Consider the following 13,481-nt stretch of genomic DNA (forward strand, 5'->3'; position numbering starts at 1 on the left):
ACGCAAGTCTATGAGAATTTCTCGGTCGAGTACAACTTGTCCAACCTACTTTCTTCACAGTCACCCCCTTGAAACTGTAACATCTTACCGGTACCTAAGCGTCCACATAACTAACACTTTGTCCTGGAAATTACATACAGAACATATAGCGTCCAAAGCTAATAAAACACTGGGTTACCTTCGAAGAAACTTCTTTCTTGCTCCATCGTCACTAAAGTTATTACTATATACCACATACGCCCGTCCTCAAATGGAATACGCTTCATCTGTTTGGGACTCCGGTCAGGTAACATTATCACACATGTTGGAATCCGTTCAAAATCGTGCAGCTCGTTTCATTTTGGCTAACTACCATCGTTCAGCTAGTGTCACTCAAATGAAGGCGTCTCTAAACCTCATCCCACTAGTTACCCGCCGAAAGCGCACTCGCATTTGCCTGTTTCATAAAATATTCTATCATAATTCGAAACTCCGTTCCCGTTTAATCCAAGCTGCTCCCTTCATTTCTCTTCGCCGTAATCACCAACAAGAAGTCACAGTCCTCCATTGCAACACAGTAACATATGCCCAATCATATCTCCCAAGAACTTGTGATGCATGGAATTCCCTGCCTGCATCAATAACAAGCATCAATGAACCCATTCAATTTAAGAATGTCCTTAAAACAATGATTACCTAATTACCCCCTGTATGTTTGTGTAACAGTTTGTTTGTAATGCTTTGAGCCTTCACCATGTAATAAAAATAAAATTAGTGTTCTCATTTGCTTTATTATGATGTGAGTTAGGAGTAATAATCTTTTTACCCCAATTAGTGACAACATTTTTATGCCATTTGCTTTGTATTCCTTGTTTTTTTTTTCATTGTTGTGCATGCCCTTCCCCTCTGAAATGTACTGTGTACCCTTAGGGTAAAATAAATCAATAAAATAAATAAATACAGTAATCAGCAAGTTTAACACCAACGCTTCGACGTGTGTCTTGGACTAGTTTGACTAATGCCAGCCGTGAAGCACTGGGCGCTGTTGCTGAGATCATACCTAGGTATGCTTGGATAGTATACAGTCGTCAGCAAGCTTAACACGAACGCTTCGCAACATGTCTTCAAAGAGTTTGATTGACGGTAGCGCCGCGTAGCTTTGGTCTCTGCGTCCGAGATGTTATTCATGCATGCAAACATACTATACAAACGTTCCGAGGTATTATCTCGACAACAGCACCCAGCGCTTTGCGTCTGGCGTCAGTCCAAGTAGTGCAGGTCACGCGTTGGAGCGTTCGTGTTAAGCTTGTTGAAGATTATGTTGCCATGCATGGCTAACACCTCGGCAATAGAACCCCAAGTTACACGGCGCTAACGTCCATCAAACTGTTTCAGGACACGCTGCGGAACGTGCTAGTTAAGCTTGCTGACGACTTCGGATGCAGCCAGCGAGGATATGTATGTGTGCGTTGTGGACAAAAAAAAATGATCTGACAAACAGAGTAGGAACACTGGAAATTACAGCCGTATTCCATAATAGAATCTACAGGTCACAATCTCAACATGCCAAGCAGTGGCATTGCACAGTAGTTTAAAAAAAATTGTAAAATACATTTCAATATACAGCTAGCCCTGATCGCTAGTATGCTTTTCAGGTACATATTGCCAACTGTACATGTAAGGACTGGGGCAGTGAGGTGACCACCACGACAAAGTTCGCATAACTCGGGTTAAAGGTACAATTTACACAAAAGTGCTCATTTTGCGACGAAGCTTGAGGGTGTATATCTCAGAAGTTAGTCTCAAGACTGGTACTAAACGGACGTGCGTCGAACGAATTTGATTCCGTGCTATTGTAACATCTTTTTTTGGACTAGAAAAGCGACAAATAGACTACTGTACTGAGGGTCTCGGTGATTATGACACGCTTACTGAGTCATGTTGTCCTTGCATATGACCCCCTTACAAATCAAAAATAAAACAAGGATGTAAAATACTCGCCCTACAATTTCAGCTATTCCGCTGGCAAGAGCCTTGTTCACAAGCTATAAATGTTATTTATTTATTTATTTATTTATCTATTTGTTTATTTATTTATTTATTTATTTATTCCGCGTTTTATAGGGTCGCGCCTTTTACCAGTATGTATATACAGTTACGCGAATTATTTCAGGGTTCTCATAGCATCTGATGATGCATTTCTTCGTTCCTCTTTCTCTTTATCTGTAATCTATCTGCGACGTTATTGATCAGTAATCAATTGAAGGAGCAACGAATGGCCGAACGTGTTGATAACATTTCCCGACTTTTTTCTCGATTCTTTGTCGTTATCCATTAGCCTCGTTCCACCAGAGTTGGGTAGCAAATTGGGTGGCTCGTACCTCGGTCCTTGCTTCATCTCGTCCTCCACTTCCTCCAGAGAACGCTTGCATCGCTCGGCTATTCCATTTCTTTTTTCCCACCTCGAGTATCCCAAATCAAGAACAAAGTAAAAAAAAAGTGCACTTTCTCAGTTTCACTGAAACACACGGTGGCGCTTACCTCCGCAGCTCGCCCACGCGTTCGCCCCGGCTTATGAGGTCGTTTATTTGCGCGCCGCGCCTCGCCTCCATTTGTCCCCAAACTGTTGCACGGTATTGCATTTTCGGCGGCGCCTCATCTGTTTCCTGTCTCGAGCGGGGCGTGCTTTACTGTTCCGAGGCGTAACGCCCATTCAGATGGACACGGCAGCTGCCGCCGCAGCAGTCCGCTCACACGTCCCGCGTCGGCTGCGCTGTGGAGCCATGTGTCCATGTCTTTTTGTATTTTGCTGTATCTTTCTCTCGAACGCGCTCTTCTTGCTTACGTAGAGCGCATCCGCGCACGTCCGCTTCTGTGTAGCTTATAGTTGAGTGCCAGACCGTACGGCGGCGGGGAGCGTAACGTTACGCTTTACTGCGACTGCGCATGCGCGCTGGCCGGAGGAGAAGGGAGGTGAGCTCGAAAAGTAACACAACAGCACTGCCACCCCCACCTCTCTAATGTGACCGAGCTATCTCACTGCACACCTTCCTCCTCTTCATCCTCTGCTTGTAGTGATTCAACGAACGATGACAGGCGAGGGAGGGGGCTGGAGTGCCGCCGGGGAGGGTCAGGAGTAGCGGCGGCAACCGCCGCAGTTTGCCTTGCACGCCTATCGCCCAGTCGCTTTCATTTCGCCGCGCGCCTCGCTCGCCTTGTCTGTCTGGCCCGTCTGGCTCGCGTGAAGCCTCTGGGGGTGTCGTCGTCTGCATCCTATCCGCTGCTGACGAGGATCCGATCCCTCTGCCTGGCAGCGAAAGCGCCTCGACTTTGGCTACAACTGGCTTCCCCAAGCAGCCTGACCTCGGAACAGAGTAGCCTCGGCGTCTCTATTTCGCACTACTGTTTTCGCGCCAGCCAAATCGGATACCACCGAAAACATCCACAGCTGCATATCTACGTGACCATCGGGGCAGCTAAAGGTGAGGAAGAATGTTGACGTCATTCTTCCAACTCCTCCTCTTATACCTATTCTCCATTATTTAAAATGCGAAGCATTTAGCGAACTTCGGTGAGTTCGACCGTATCTATCTATCTATCTATCTATCTATCTATCTATCTATCTATCTATCTATCTATCTATCTATCTATCTATCTATCTATCTATCTATCTATCTATGACAGATAATGACTAGTCATAAAGTGAAAATCATGACATGTATGCCATGAATGTTATGATTTACATGTCATGGTATTGCTGCTTTTGTGGTGGTTTAGTTCACATGACGTATTTCAAAACTGCCATGGTAGGGCATGACTGCATGGCAAACATAAGTGACAGGCCCTCACGTGGAAATCATGACATGTGTGTCATGTCAGGACATGACTACACAACACGCTCATGATGCGCTCGCGGTCGTTTCGCTAGCTTTACATATACCGAAATCGGTATTACGGGACGTGAATGGATGAAGGTTTATAAGTAGTGCAAACATGATATTCATGACTTGCGTGTCATGTAAGAACACGCGAGTGCATCATGAGCGTTGCATGTATACTCATGTAATGTAAGAACAAGACTACATGCAACGCTCATGATGCGCTCGCGGTCGTTTCGCTAGCTTCACATATGACGAATTCGTATTACGTGGCGTGGATGGATGATGAAGGTATGTGAGTGATGCAAACATAAATATTCATCACTTGCGTGTCATGTAAGAACATGACTACATCCCACGCTCATGATGCACTCGCGGTTGTTTCGCTAGCTTCACATATATCAAATCAGGCAATTCGTGACGTGAATGGATGGCAAAGGTATATGACTAGTGCAAACATGATAATCATTACATTCGTGCCATGTAAGAACATGACTACATACCAGGCTCATGATGCGCTCGTGGTCGTTTCGCTAGCTTCACATATATGAAATTTGGTATTACGTGACGTGAATGAACGATGAACACAAATGCCAGGCGCAAATATGATAATAACGAGATAGAAGTCACGTACGGCATAATGTACGTCTGCCTCGTAACGTTGTCCTGATTTTATAGTAACATATCAACCTTGCTTATTCGGGCCGCGCATATTATTGATTCTCACTGTAGGTGGGATCTGCCATTTTTTTATCTGTCTTGTAGTCTAGTGACGGATGGGGTTATATAGGTCATATAGGCCGTGCGGGTCGTCTGCGATGCGGGATGAACCACGCGGGGACGAGAAAAACAAAAACAAATATGGATGTTTCAAGGCAGGAATGAACGCGCTAATATATGGCCCGAAAATAACAGTTACAGCTCAATTGATCCCCCATTTATTTTTTTCTTCATTGATACTTTATTTCTCGCTGTCCTTTTTTCGGGAAGCCGTATATTTGCAACCTTTTTACCTTGTTTTGAAAGGGTAGCTAATGGAAACAGCAACAAAACGCAACGACGCTGTAAGAGTTGCCACACCTCCGCGAACCTTGCATTTTATATCGCTATAGCCAGGTCGACGGGGACGTTTGTAGTTATTTATACCACGTACTGAGAATATGTGTGCTCATGGAGGAAAACGTGTGAACTTGTTTCTCTTCATGAGACGCTTTTCTAGGCATAATAATTAGAAATTCATTCACGGGCTCCGTAATCCCGGGCTCCGCTCCATCGCTATCGCATACCAAACGACTAACGCGCTTTTTTTTTCAAGGTTTAACCATGTCTTTGCAAAGTGATGGCCTTTAACGGTGAATAAGGTAGCCTGATGGGCAACTGTTGGCGGTACATGCGTTTATTTCAAGCTTAAGAATGAGATGTCACTTCACCTATACAACCATTGCAAAGATGAACCTTAGCGAAATTCTTTAACAACCGAACAAATACAGCTGCATGGTATTATGACTGAGAAGCAAGGATCCGTCTCAGTTTGCTGCAAGGTTAGGAGTTGCACGTGAACAGTAAAGTTCTGCAACGTCGGGTATTGTTTCGTGTTGCTATATCTAGCCTAACAAATATTTTACTGTATAGCAGCAAACAATATTTTACTGTCAAAAAAAATATTTTTTCACAGTAAAAAAAGGCAAAAAATATTTTACTGTCGGGCAGCAAACAGCCCGACAGCGGCCAGCGTGACAGAAAGTCAATATGAGCTCGTGTGTTACGTGAAAGCTAACGATAAGCTGACAGCGCTTTCTTGTCGCATATGCGAGTTGCGGCCATCATAACTGACCACAATTCACAGTGAATTCGACATGTGCAAAACAAAATGGAGAACGTAACATACTCCTTTTTTTTTTTAGCGTAAACAAGCAAAAATGTTTGAACAAGAAGATAACCAGTTTAAGGCTAAAGTTTGCTTTCGTTATGAATGGGACTGGTTCGAACTCGTTTTCGTTGCAAACAAAACGATATCTGGCATTGTGGTTTCATTTGCCTGTATATATAGGTCACAGCTGTCAGTATCTGTCCCGCATGCAAAAAAAAAAGAAAGAAAACAAAGCAGCACGCACGCACTTCACCGTAATGAGCCACGTGTTACTTTTTTCTTCTTTGGTATAAGAGAAAGATGCCTAGCAATGGTTATATATGGAATGCGGCAGAGCTTTATATATAGAATTGTGGATCAACAATAATTTATAGCCCTTTCGTAATGTCTACTTGCTCACTTTCTTACATGGGGGTATTTGTGGCATTGCCGATTCACCCTATATACATTCTTTTTTTTTACTTTTTTTTCATGTGTTTATGTCTTGAGATGTACCTGCATTGTTTACTTATGCTATTTAACGTCGAACATCTGTGCGCTAAGATGTGTCCTTGTGGTAATCATTCTGTGTGTTTTCAACACGCACGCCTCACCTACAATGGTGCTCTCGGACTGATTGATTTGATTGATATATGGGGTTTAACGTCCCAAACACACCATATTATTATGACAGACGCCATAGTGGAGGGCTCCGGAAATTTGGACCACCTGGGGTTCTTTAACGTGCACCCAAATCTGAGCACGCGGGCCTACAGAATTTTCGCCTCGATCGCAAATGCAGCCACTGAAACCGGGATTCGATCCCACCACCTGCGGGTGAGCAGCCTAGTATCTTAGCCATTAGACGACCACAGTGGGGTCTGCTCTCGGACTAAATGCAGTGAAATTAATGAACTGAAATTGGCTCGGCGTAAGCAGCTTTATCAGCGCAGCACCCTCGTTCTCTTTAAATGCGCAATTTTCACGGTGCTTATATTATCTCTCTTTTACTGGCTCTGCTTGCATGTCTGAGATAGATTAAAGTCTGATACTTCAGATGCCGTAATGTAAACACAACGCCAAGAGGAACAAAAGGGTTCGCTCAGTACTCATACCGAAAAAAAAACAAGAGGTGTAGAGTTCTAGCAAAGTCAACATAAGGTGATTCGGTAAGCTGCCTTGCGCATGTGTGTACATTGAAGAAGCTGGGATAGATTGCATTGGTATAAACTATGGGCGTCTACGAACGCTTATCTGCGCTAGCTGTTTGGAGAGTTGCAGCAGCGTGTACAACAATGCTCACTTAATATCACTGCCTTTATGACAAGAAACTTGGTTTCAGTACGTAAGCCGACGAATTGGCGAAGTCTAACGGCAGTCCCAGCGGCAGGTACGATGATTGAAGACCATGCATGTATAAAAAACCAGCCGTTTAACTGCGTGCAGGGTGGCATAGTCAAATATCAATAGGTTGAAACGCAAGACACAGCTTCGTTTTGCTCATCAATGAACCCAAACCGGTATAGCGATCGGCCCGGATCGTTACATTATGGTACGTTACGATACGATGCGCCATATGTGGCTGAAACTGTGCTCTCGTCGTTGCGTTGCCGTCAATAGCAATGAACAGTGGTAGGTGGTGCCAAAGGCCCTGTAAGTGGCAGACTCGCAGTGCGCAATCATCTTTTCCGAGTAAGTATTGATCGAGTGGTTTAAGTGCTTAATCAACGTCGTGTGGTGTAGCGAGGACGGTAATGATGACAGATGAAGTGACGAAGTACTAACTCTATATGGAACCAGAAGGAGCATGTCCGGGGCCCCGACGTCGCTCCAGTCGTCTGATGTTCTCACTGTAAGACAAAACGTAAACGAGCACGCTTATATGTATGCCTTCTCGTCGAGTCTTCATTTTAAGCCGGTACACCTATTAGCTTAACGTCATTTTATTTACTACTCTTGGCTTTGTTCGAACGTGTATTTAAAGCGGACATTATCGATCAATGTCCACTAGGGTCAGTCCGCCTGTCCCAAAAAGAATGAGCAACTCAGTGTCACGCGGCTCCACGAATGCTAACACGATATTCGTGGAGTTGCGCATTCGTGGCCACCGCTATTAAGAATTCTTATAAACTCAATAAAGACAAGTCCGTGAAAACATGTAATTCAACTACGCGGGATGCTCACCGGATTCAACCAACCGATGCGATGGTTCAGCAAACAAAATATGGAAGGTCAGCGCCGCTGATGAATGTCTAACGTTGATCTCCTTCTGGCCTTTTTGGTGCTCTTTTTAAATAATAGTAGCAAGATTTTTTTTCTTGCAGTGACCATTCGTCGCGGCGTTTCTTCATTCGTTTGACGGGAGGCTGATAGCATGGTACAAAAAAACTGCTTCAATTATTTGATTATGAATTACTGTAAGCCTGTCGAGCTCGATTCGGTACCTGTACAGCAGGTAATCAATGGGGCAAAGCGTACATGTGGACGACAAGCGACGCCCATCACCTTTCAGCAGTAACGATGCCAATGAAATATTGAAGTCTGCAAAGAATTACCACTAATTCATATAGGCAAACATGCAGATAAAAGAAGAACGCATTAATGAATTGTTGATGTTCACTGCGGACAGAATCGTCGGAAGTTTCGGGAGAGACGACCGTAAAGAGCCATATTGAAATTGCAGTGTTTAGACCTGCGAGTTCATAGCTCTTTTTATAGCGCCTGTAATGTAGATTTTACTGTACTGGTCACACGTGATTTGCATGCGCGGTGCTCTCCGCACCAAACATGATTACGCGCGGTTTGCACTGTTATTGTTGAAGGTAACTCCGACATACGAGAAAATTACAGCTCTAATTCTCGACCATCATTAGCAAAGAACACAGGAGGAACGCCAGTCTCATATCCTTTCTTATTACGTAATTGAATTAGCCATTTTGTGCGCGTCATATACGGCGATTGATCTTTACCACGTGCCTACTCAGTAACTTTTCTACAACCCTCATTATTTCGTGTCATTCTGGAGCATTGTTTGATTCGATTTTATGAAGACATGTGTTCTATGGTTCTCACCTGGTCATCTCCTGTCTCGCTTTCAATTATCTTTTTTTTTTTAGATCTCGCACCTGCGTTTAGAACAAGCGGCAAAGTTAGCAGCGCGTGTGTAGTTCATTTGTTATTTCTTATACTTAAGTTCATACTTTGGCCACCTGTCCTCGTCTTCGTGAGCGCGGTACCAAATAACAGACGAAGTTATCACCTGTCGGCACAGTCAGCACATGCAGGGGCTGCAAGTCTGGCGACGTGACAGCTGATGTCAAATGAACGTGAGGACGCGATAAGGACAGGCCGAACACTATCGGGGTTGTTTGTCTCACGTGTTCTCGCAGTACACGGCGAATAGATATGGCCACCATGTACAAGCGCTGAAATTCTCTTGGCTATAGCAGCCGATATCCACGCGAACATCTGCCATTTTTTACTCACAGCTTGATATCATTGGCACGACGCCCGAATTTCCTGCATCTCTATGCGGCGGTGCGAAAGAGCAGCCAGCCACCCGTCGCTAAGAGTATCTTCCTCCTTCCCCCTTCTAGGTGGTCTAATGGTGAGCCTCTACACGCGACTTAGCTCTTAATAGGACAGTCACGCACACTATGCCACCGTCAGCCTATATTATCCGCACCTGTGACTTTCATGTACGCAAAATCGCGCACATGGCGCGTTGCAACCAAGATCCATAGTATCTTTAAACTCCATTGATTTGAGCTTAGTTACTTGTATACCTGGTTCTGGAACCTTAGACCCCAGATTTATTATTACAATTTGTATACCTCCCGCTAACGAACGTCACTGAAGCCGCCGCTGTTTGGTGTGAAAGAAAATAGGCGGAGTAGGAAGTTTAAGGGGCAATAACATTCAACGGCATAACTGTTCTACGAGTCGGGTATGCGTGCGCGTAGTACTAGACTTGACTTGCCATTTTCACGCGCCGGCCCTGGCCCTGCAGGCTTTTTGGCGTCCAGGTCAGCTTGATCGAGAAAGGCAAGGAATTCGGAGCTTAGGGTTTGTGGCGTTTATGTATCTGACCTTACTGTTCTTAACCGAAGTCTCGTTATTGAACCCTTAATCGCGATATACTCGTAAATTGAGCCAGACGGCACTGCTTGCGTAACGGCATTGAACTGTCAACGCCTGGATTCTGTGTGAAAGCTTTATTTAGCTGAGTCACTGCCAATGTCGTAGCCAGAGGGAGGAGCGTTGGGGGTCGATAGCCCCCTCCCCATGAAAAAATTTCAATTTTGCGTGTTTGTGTATAGACTGGCACACATACAAACGGAAGCACAAAGATACATGAAGTATATGCTTAAACATAGAGTTTCATACAATAATATCTAGAGTGGAATCTGGCGCTAGTGTCTACGCGGGCTCCTTCAGCGGCGCTTGTACCCGCGTGGGAATGATAGAAAGTACAGGCTTCGGATCTGCTTCGGGTGGATCACGTTCTTGAGATTCGTGACGCTTTTTTGCCGAGTGTAAACAAAGTAATATGAAGTCATATTAAATTGAAACTTGCTTCATTTTTTTTGTACACAATCTTTATTGAAAACGGTTCTTGTGACTAGGTAGTAGAAATGAAACATGGACAAATTTAACCACCAGGGTACGAACTGCTCTGCCATTGCGTTTCAAATTTGGCATCAAAATGTAATGAAGTATTATTTACAACATTTCTAAACAAACATTCTTGGTTTGCCCTCGAAAGTACGCTATATCTATTTATGGAAATAACAACACAGTTTTAAGTGAAAAACGCTTAACTTTTTGTCTGCTATGATGCTAGGTGCGTCTGTTCAAGTGGTCTGCCCCCAACGCACCTCTCGTTTTGTTGTGAAGTCGAGTCAGGAGAGCGTGGCGGTGCGTCTACTTTACGTTGCCGTCGTTTTGCAGTTGATTTCAACGAGTTTTAGCAAGACACACTAACAACAAACGTGAATTCGATGTAATATCCTGCACTGGCATGGAACGCTACATCTATGCGCAGCGGTGAGTGGACGACGCTTCGCTTAAACTGTCAAGCACGACTTATACAGCTCCAGCGTTGCAGTAAATTGAAAGGCCTAGCAGTTTTCAGCTTCTTTGAACAACAAAGGCGCAGCTTCAGTCCTTTGCACCCACCCCACTACCCGCTCTAGGCGAATAACAAAACTGAAACTGCAAAAAAAAAAAAGATCCGTGTACAGTTCACTGGCTAGCGGGTTCCAATCCGAAGACTGTACTTCCCATAATTCCCATGAGGGTACACGATAGCAGTGCCAGATTCCTCTCTAGGTATTATTGTATGAAACTCTATGGCTTAAAGCCTCCCCCCCCCCCCCACCCCTCTACTCTTCAAAAAAATTCTGGCTGAGCTACTGGTGCCGCTTGAAAAAAAAACATGGACAAAGAAAGGCAATCAGTTGAACTACTACGTTGGTAAATCATCATATAAATGCGATCACTATCTCACCACAAAATATACAAGAAGTTGCATTGATATTGCTGGCCCCACACCACCCTTTTTCGCTGTCTCTGAAACGCGAAATTGATAAAATGAACTTTATGCTACAGTTTCCTGTCTAATAATTGACGTAAATGCGGAGTAACGAATATGCAGTAGCGGATTAATGTTATTTGTCTAAAGTGCTTTAATGTAACTTTTACCGCCCCCTTGAAGCTAGTATATAGAGGTGTTTGAAGAAGTGTGTCTAGTATTCTTTATAACTCATCAAAAGACGCAATTTTCTCGATGTCATGACAGTTGATTTTTCTGTCTTAAATAGCTGACGCACAAAAATGGTAACCATGGACTACGAGAACAACGAAGACAAGCGCTAACTTCCAACTAAATTTTTATTGCAAACGACCAAGAATATATATCTGTCACATGACATCACAATCAAATCAATGAATGTAAAAAAAACAAACAGCAGTGAAACTACATGGAAAAACCACGTGCCGTTCAATTCAAGGTGCCTAGTTCTTTTTTGTTTGTTATTTTTGTTAGTGCTATGGATGGCTTGCTGACGCAACTTCAATTTTCTATCACCGCCGCCTAAATGATGAGTCTTACTATATCATTTGAGTGAGTAGCCAACACAGTTGTTTTATCAAACATTGGTTTGCACTTGCATTTTGCGTAATGAGTCACCAGGACACCATCAGATCCCTTTTTCACTTTCTGGTTATGTTCAAGTAATCTCACATTGAGGCATCTGCCTGACTGTCCGACGTAACTTGGACCACAGCTCAAAGGTGCGTCATATACTGTTTAAGACATAGACTACAACTAGCCCGCTCCCACACCATGCTTTTTCTGTAGCGGCAGGCATCTTAAAATGCTTGAATACGTCATCAGTAACAGTAAATAGGAAATTTTAAATAATTAACTTCTTTAGTTTGTGAAGTTAGGCCGTTAAGTTAAATGGGACAGTTGAAGTTTTTCATGCGAACAACCGATTGCCGCTTTGAGGTTTTGGAATCGTGGCCTCTAGTAATAACTGCGAAATAATGAAATTCTCTCTAATTCTGCGGTGAAACCGAAACCTAAACGGGAATGAGCGCAACTGAAATAAGGGAGCGTTGTTATATCAACCATCAACCGACTTTGAAGTGTGGGCGTGTGGGCTGCGCTTGTAATTACAGCACGCATGACGCACATACGTTAACGAACGGGGGAAAACTGCAACCCTGTAACCGCTGTTTTTTACCGTGACGTCATTGTAGTCGTCTGCTTGTTGCGCTAGTCGGTCCTGTGGTTTCGGTTTTGCCGCATAATTTACGAGAATTTTATTATGTTTTAGTTATTAGATGTGAAGCAGCTCTTTGACTAGCCTGTGTGACGTTGTCCCTCCGCACCAGGGCGGTGCCAAATAGGCCACGCGTACCCTCGCAGTGCGCGCGCATGACGTCGATCTCTCCCTAGCCTGTCGCCGCGTGTCATCTCTCTCGCTTCACCCTCTCCACCACTAGCTACGCTCGAGCCCACTCCTTACGTCGGCATCATCTCCTCACCCGTGCCAACTCTCTCCATCTGTCGGCGAGAAAAAGCGCTGGGTAGGCGCTACGCGCGCTCGCTGTCGTCTAGCCCGACCGTGGTCCCGCGGTGCCGGCAATGTGGACAGCAAGCCACTGCTTGCCGCGCGATCACGCCGACAGGCGGGACACCGCCGGGGCATGCTTCCAGCTATATAGTGTGCGCGTACCTTTCCCGGCCGTGGCCGGCGTTGCGGGTTAGCGTAGCCGATATGGCGACGTCGCGCCTAGAACACCGATGAGGCGTGAGCCGCAAGCCTAACGTAAACGTACGCAGTGGAAGACCAACGACACCGACGAGGTGCGAGTCAAGAACGCTGGTCGCGTTCGAGAATAAAGACGGCGCTCGGGTGACACTGACGCTACACAGAGTTTTGCTTCAAACCGTTTTTCCAGAACCCGCGCCGACACCCGTTTAAACCAGGTTAACGCCGTGCGCACCTCCGCAGCTTCGCATCACATCAGGGTTCCCTTTAGACAATCCATAGTTTTTACTAGAGGCCGCTTTTGCGAAATCTCAAAGTGGCAATGGGAGCTTCGTATCAAGGTCTTCAATTCTCTCTTTCATTTAACTGCCTACCTCCACTGATTTTAAAGTTAATTATTTAACACTCTTATTACTGTTGCAGATGATGTCTTCAACCCTCTTAAGATGCCTGCCACTATACAAAAAAAAAAAAACTACTGTGAAGACAGTGAGC

The 13,481-nt window shown here is 44.7% G+C and overlaps 1 protein-coding gene across 2 annotated transcripts in view; it reads left to right on the top strand.

Moving 5' to 3' along the window:
- Positions 1 to 3,182: 3,182 nt before the first annotated feature.
- The window catches only part of LOC119161142 (SH2 domain-containing protein 4A), a 417,994-nt gene continuing 407,695 nt past the window's right edge, over positions 3,183 to 13,481 (top strand). For both annotated transcript variants that reach the window (XM_037413493.2, XM_075879855.1), the window contains exon 1: positions 3,183 to 3,461. The gene's annotated coding sequence lies outside the window, so the exon portion shown is untranslated. The remainder of the gene's footprint in view (positions 3,462 to 13,481) is intronic.

The sequence above is a fragment of the Rhipicephalus microplus genome, chromosome X (genome assembly GCF_043290135.1).
Source record: "Rhipicephalus microplus isolate Deutch F79 chromosome X, USDA_Rmic, whole genome shotgun sequence".
Taxonomy (NCBI): Eukaryota; Metazoa; Arthropoda; class Arachnida; order Ixodida; family Ixodidae; genus Rhipicephalus; species Rhipicephalus microplus.